Here is a 7,227-nt window from a genome sequence, read left to right as displayed (position 1 = left end):
CATTAACCATCAAGGAAACACAAATCAAAACCACAAGGACATGCCCACTTCATACCCACTAGTATGGCTGTAATAAAAAAGACAATAAGTTGACAAAGATGTAGAAAAATTGGAACTCATACACTGCTGGTGGGACTATAAAATGGTGCAGCCTGTTTGGAATATAATCTGACATTTCCTAAAAAGTCTAAATGTAGAGTTACCATATGATTCAGTAATTCCACTCCTAAGTATATACCCAAAAGAAATGAAAACCTACATTTATACAAAAACTTGTACATGAATGTTCATAGCTGTATTATCCATAATAGGCAAAATGTGGAAACAACCAATGTTCATCAGTTAATGAGTGGATAAGTAAAATGTGATATATTCATACAATGGAATACTATATGGCAATAAAAGAAATACTATATGGCAGTAAAAAACACAAATGCTATAGTATGGACCAACTTTGACAACACTGTGCTAAGTAAAGGAAGCCAGTTGCAAAGGACCACGTATTATATAGTTCCCTTTACATATGATGTTCAGAATAGGCAAATCCATAGAAACAAAAGGAAGATTATTGGTTGCCAAGGGCTTGGAGGGATGAGGAAGATGTGAGGTGACTATTAATGGATATGGAGTTTCTTTTTTGGGTGATGAAAATGTTCTAAAATTGATTGTGTTAATGGTTACACTACTCTGTAAATATACTAAGAAACTTTGGATTTTACACTTTAAATGGGTGGATTATGTCGTATGTGAATTCTAGCTCAGAAAAGTTGTAAAAAACCTGTTAACAACTGCTTATCTGTTAAAGCTGATCTGTAATGTAATTTTATGTGTTTCATCTTTGAAAATATTTTTTCGCACAGCTAGGCATTGCCAGTCCATGAACATATGATTTTAATTGAGCATATTCGTTGCTTGGAAGTCATTTATAGAATTCCATTAGATTATTCTTTTGATATTTTCCTTTTAGCATAGCATTACATTACAGATTCATCATTTCCAAAGGAAGGTTAGGTGGATGCTTCTCCATCATATTGTTAAATGGAATTTGAAATACAAATGGTCCCTCCACTTCACGATGGTGTGAGAGCAATATCCAGTCAATATAAACAGTACTTTGAATTTTGAATTTTGATAATTTTTCAGGCTAGCAATATGCAATATGATTCTTGTGATGCTGGGAGGCAGCAGCAAGCCACAGCTCCCAGTCAGCCATGCAGTCACCAGGGTAAACAACTGCTACTCTACAGTGTACTGTGTTGTCAGCATTTTTTTGATATCATGTTTTATATTTTTGAATCCCATCATGTCTACAGAACACCCATCAGCATCTCCTGCTTCTGGTGAGAAGAAGAGGAAGGCAGTGACTCTTGAGATGAAACTAAGATAATTGTCCAACTATAGGCTAATGTGAGCGTTCTGAGCACATTTGAGGTAGGCTGACTAGGCTATGATGTTCTTCGGTAGGTTATGTGAATTAAATGCATTTTTGATTTATGACATTTTCAATGTATGATGGGTTTATTGAGACGTAACCCCATCCTGAGTCAAGGAGCAGCTGTATGGAAATTACCTTTGCTCTTGCATTGAGATCCAAAAAATTGCTGATGGAACTTAAGTTTGTACTCAGAATCTATATCTGCAGAAAATATTTGTGGGAATGGAGATATCATTTCTTGTTTTAAATTTTAACAGTGTGGGATGCGTATAAAGCATCTTGACATTACTTGTGATTTAAATGTTAGTTGTCATTGAAATGATTTTATAGCAGAATAAATTTTGCATAGAAGCTCTGATTTGCCTCTTAATTTTAGGTTGAAGTCATTAAGAAACATTGATTAAGTTTGCAGCAAAAGCTAATTTCCAAAGCCACCTTATGTTTAATCATTGTGGTCCAACACAGTTCTTGTTCAGAAAAAATTCGTTATTTTCATTCAGAAAAATCTCGTTATCAGCCTTGGGTTTTAAAAAGTGCAGTAAAACTTTACTACTGCTAAGTCATTGAACTGCTGTGCAGCAGAGCAAGTCAGCTTCTATTTCTAAAAACAAAACAAAAACAAAACAAAACAAAACACCTCACAGAACTGACAACAGTTAGGTCCACAAGAGCAAAGGAGGTTCACCGTTGACACTTATTGTTCAATAAGACATAATAGACTCAAATATCGTCACCAATAAATAACCACAGGTTTAAAACACCTTACATTTTCACAAGCTTTGTACGTCATTCACCTAAGCCTCTTCGGCTCTCTACATATTTTTACCATCTGTTGAAACACATCTTAGCAGGTTCCACTTCGGGTTATACTGAGTGTTATTTCAACTTCCTTAAAAATATTTTTGTTTGTAGTTGTTCCATACAGGATATTTATAAAGGCTAATTTTTAAGTCATTTTAAAGTGGATATTGACTCATCAATAAACAACAACTGAATGCTATTATTAACATCTGTTTATTCATCGAAAGCCAAGGAAAACCATTTCAAATCATCTGCCTTATTCTTCAATGACTTGATATTGCTCACAATGCCCTCAACTCTTGGAACAATTGTTCTCATTAAATGGTAAGTTGATTTTCTCTGAATGTATTCCTTTGGCTGCTGCTGTCAAACACAATTAATTTACCTTCAGTAAACAGATTTCCTTGCTTAGCCAACAAGTGATGCACTCAGAAACTTACTTTGGTTGTAGCCTTGTTTTAAGTTTTTAATTATTGTGAATTATGCTATGATGAGAAATTCCATTTTATATTTTCCAAATTTTCTCTCTATTGTTTACCTGTGAGCAGGGATACTGTGTCTTCTTTCTTTTTTCTTGCTTAGCCTTGCTAGAAGTTCAATTTTATTGATCTTTTCAAAGAACCAGCTTTTGGTTTTGTTTATTTTCTTTACTGATTTGCTATTTTCAATTTTATTGACTTATGCTCCAATTTTTATTGTTTATTTTACTTATTTTTTCCTTCTGGAATATAGATTTATATTGTTCTTCATTCTCCAGTTTCCTATGGTAAGACCTTGAATTATTGATTTTAGGTTCTTCTTCTTTTCTAATTTTTGCATGGAATGCTATAAATTTCCCTCCAAACGCTTCTTTTACTGCATCCCAGAGATTTTGATAAATTGTATTTTCATTGAATTAAAAATATTTTTAGTTTCTCTTGAGACTTTTTCTTTGACCCTGTGTTATTTAAAAGTATGTTGTTTAATTTCCATTATTTGGGGGAATTCCCAGCTATATTTGTATGATGAATTTCTAGGGTAATTCAGTTTAGTCTGACTACATACTTTATATGATTTCTATTCTTTTAAATTTGTTAAGGTCTGTTTTATGGCTAGAATGTGGTCTATCTTGGTGAATATTTTATGTGAGCTTGAAAAGAATATGTTTTTGAATGAAACATATTCTGCTGTTTTTGAATGAAACCTTTTATGTCAGCTAGCTCATTGGATTGGTGGTTCTGCTGTGTTCAGCTGTGTGCCGACTGGATTTCTGTCTGCTGGGTCTGTCATGGACAAGAGAGATTAAATCTGCAGCTATTAATAGTGTATTTGTCTATTTCTCTTTGCTGTTCTATCATGTTTTGCTTCAACTATTTTGAAGCTCTTATTGTTAAGTGTATACACATTAAGGATTGTTGTGTTTGCTTTGAGAATCGACCCCTTTATCATGTAACGCCCCTCTGTATTTCTGATAATTTTCTTTGTTCTGAAGTATACTTTGTCTGAAATTAATATAGTTACTCCAGCTCTTCTGATTAGCGCTAGCATGATATATCTTACTGCATTCTTTTATTTTTAATCGATCTGTGTGTTTATAATTAAAGTGGGTTTCTTGTAGACAATATATAGGTGGGTCTTGTTTTTTATCCATTATGCAGTTTCTATCTTTTAATTAGTGTATTTAGACTATTCCCATTGAAAGTGATTATTGATACCACTAGGTTAATATCTACCAGGTTTATAACTACTTGCTATTCATTGTACTTGTTCTTTATTCCTTATTTTCCCTCTTTTTCTGTCTTCTCTGATTTTAATTGAGAATTCGATATGATTCCATTTTCTCTTCTCTTGGCATATCAATATATTTCTTTTAAAAAAATTTTAGTGCTTGCCCCAGAGTTGGCAATATACATTTACAACTAATCTATGTCCACTTTCAAATAATACTATACTGCTTCACATGTAGTACAGGGACCTTAAAAAAGAGTCTTCTCAATTCTTCCTTCCCACCCCTTATTGCATTGCTGCCATTTATTTTACTTATTCAGAGGCAATAACCACTCAATACATTGTTGCTCTGTTACTTTGGACAATTAGTTATCTATTAGATTAATTAAGAATAAGAAAAATAAGAAATTTTATTTTACCGTCATTTATTTCTTCTTTGAGGCTCTGCCTTTTGTTATGTAGTTTAGAGTTTCTGACCTATATCATCTTCCTTCTCTCTGGAGAACTTCTTTTAACATTCTGTGCAAGGCAGATTTCCTGAGGACATATCCCCTCAATATTTTTAAAAATAGCTTTTATTTATTTATTTCCCCCCCACACACACTTCCACCCTTGACCCATAGATGTTGCTGTTGCCCCTTAAGAACTGGATCTCTGGAGGCAGGGCATCCCCTCCCACATGCTCGAGGCATGCACCCCAGCCTGGTGCACCAGGGGCCTGGTGCACCAGGGGTATGACCCATGGCTCCACCTGGGGTGCGAACCCAGGACCTTCTGCGTGCAAAGCAGACGTGCCAACCACTACACTATGGAGCCACCCCCAAGATCCCCTCAATTTTTATTTGTCTGAGAAAGTCTGTATTTCTCCCTCACTTTTTTTTCTCATTAAACTTTGTTTTAATGGGGTCTCAAAATGCTGTGACAGATTTTTGGTCAAGTTGTTTCCTTTAAAAAGTACTGATTTTAAAAACTAATAACTTAAAAACTGACACACACACACACACACAACAAATGGTCCACAAAACATTCTCCTTTCCTTCTGAAGGTTTTATGATGCATTGTGATCATTAACTATTACCATTAACTTACTATTAAACTTAAATGGCCAATTGAGACAAATAGTTCTGAGAACGTTCTTCCACCATTGATTAAGTCTGGGGTAGGTTTTGGGGGTAATATTCATTTAGCCTTCTGAGCTTTCTGGGCAGACTTGGTGACCTTGCCAGCTCCAGCTGCCTTCCTGTCCACTGCTTTGATGACACCCACAGCCACTGTCTGTCTCATGTCATGAACAGTAAAACAGCCCAGAGGAGGATAGTCAGAGAAGCTCTCAACACACACGAGCTTGCCAGGAACCATATCAACGATGGCAGCATGACCAGATTTCAAAACTTCGGGACATCTTCTAGGTTTTTCCCAGAACAACAATCAATCTTCTCCTTCAGCTCAACAAATTTGCAAGCTATATGAACTGTGTGACAATCCAGCACAGGTGCATATCCGGCATTGATTTGGCCTGGGTGGCTCAGGATAATCACCTGAGCAGTGAAGCCAGCTGCTTCCATTGATGATGGGTCATTTTTGCTGTCGCCAGCAACGTTGCCACAATGAACGTCTTTGACAGACATATTCTTGACAGTGAAGCCCACAGTTTCCCCAGGAAGAGCTTCACTCAAAGCTTCATGTGCATTTCAACAGATTTTACTTCAGTTGTTCCATTGACTGGAGCAAAAGTGATTACCATGCTGGGTTTGAGAACACCAGTCTCCATTCGGCCCACAGGGACAGTACCTATATCACCAATTTTGTAGACATCCTAGAGTGGCAGACGCAAAGGCTTGTCAGTTGATGAGTTGGTGGCAAGATACAATCCAGAGCTTTAAGCAGTGTGGTTCCACTTGCACTACCATCTTTACCGGTGACTTTCCATCCCTTGAACCAAGGTATATTAGCACTTGGCTCTAGCATATTGTCACTATTCCAACCAGAAATTGGCACAAATGCTGCTGTGTCAGAGTTGTGGCCAATTTTCTTAATGTAGGTGCTGACTTCGTTAATGATTTCCTTGTATCTCTTCTGGCTGTAAGGCGGGTCAGTGGAATCCATCTTAACACCAACAATTAGTTGTTTCACACCCAGTGTATAAGCCAGAAGGGCATACCCCATGGGTTTGCCTGTTCTTGGAGTTACCTGCTTCAAATACCAACATCGGCAGCAATAATCAAGACAGCACAGTCAGCCTGTAATGTGCCTGTAATCATGTTTTTGATTAAGTCTTTGTGTCCTGGGGCATCAATGATGGTTACATAATACTTTCTGGTCTTGAATTTCCACAGGGAGATATCAATGGTGGTACCACACTCACATTCAGCTTTTAATTTATCCAAGACCCAGGCATACTTGAAGGAGCCCTTCCCCACCTCAGCAGCCTCCTTCTCAAATTTTTCTATGGTTCTTTTGTCAATCCCACCATATTTGTAAATCAGATGACCATTTGTGGTAGACTTGCTGGAATCTATGTGTCCAATGACAGTGATGTGATATGAGTCTTTTCTTTTCTCATTTTGGCTTAGACATAGCATTGATATTTACGACACCTGTGTTCTGGCGGCAAACCTGTTATGAAAAAGACTGCTTCACTTGTAAAGGATAACTTTACTGAATACAGAATTCTAGGTTGGTAGGATTTTTTTCTTTTAACATTTTTAATATTTCACTCAACTCTTCTTGCTTGCACGGTTTGTTATGAGAAGTTTGACATAAATTTTATTGTTCCTGGATAAGTAAGTTTTTTTTCCCTTCTGGCATCTTTTTAAAATTTTTCTCTTTTTTTTTTGCAGTTTGTTCATTTTGAGGGTATTGATCCTGTTTATTGTTCTCTGAGCTTCCTTGGTCTGTGATTTGGTATTGGTTATTTGATTTTGGAAAATTCTCAGCCATTACTACTTCAAATATTTCTTCTGCTCCATTCTTTCTTCTTCTGGGATTCCCATTATGACATATCAAACTTTTTGTCTTAGATCTCCTGTTCCATTTGTGTATGTGTTTATTTTTATTTTTATTGGGTAAATCTTCAGAATAGGATTGCTGGGTCACATGGAAAGTAAATTTTTAAGTTTGTGGGATGCTGTCCAACTGTTTGTCAAACTGTTTGTTCCAATTTTTATTACCAGGAACAGTATGTCAGAGTTCCCCTTGCTCTGTGTCCTTACCAGCACTTGGTGTTGTCAAGGTTTATTTTGATTATCTGTTTGTTTTCCACTTTAATCATAATAACAGGTTAG

General features: G+C 36.2%; 1 non-coding gene and 1 pseudogene across 1 annotated transcript; both read right to left on the bottom strand.

The window, feature by feature from the left end:
- Positions 1 to 4,685: 4,685 nt before the first annotated feature.
- On the bottom strand, positions 4,686 to 4,759 carry TRNAA-UGC. The gene has a single exon. It is a non-coding gene; the product is annotated as a tRNA-Ala (tRNA).
- Positions 4,760 to 5,105: 346 nt separating this feature from the next.
- Positions 5,106 to 6,506, bottom strand: LOC102893458 (annotated as a pseudogene).
- Positions 6,507 to 7,227: the final 721 nt, after the last annotated feature.

The sequence above is a fragment of the Pteropus alecto genome, unplaced genomic scaffold (genome assembly GCF_000325575.1).
Source record: "Pteropus alecto unplaced genomic scaffold, ASM32557v1 scaffold78, whole genome shotgun sequence".
Classification (NCBI taxonomy): Eukaryota; Metazoa; Chordata; class Mammalia; order Chiroptera; family Pteropodidae; genus Pteropus; species Pteropus alecto.
This window is presented reverse-complemented; position numbering and strand designations above follow the sequence as displayed.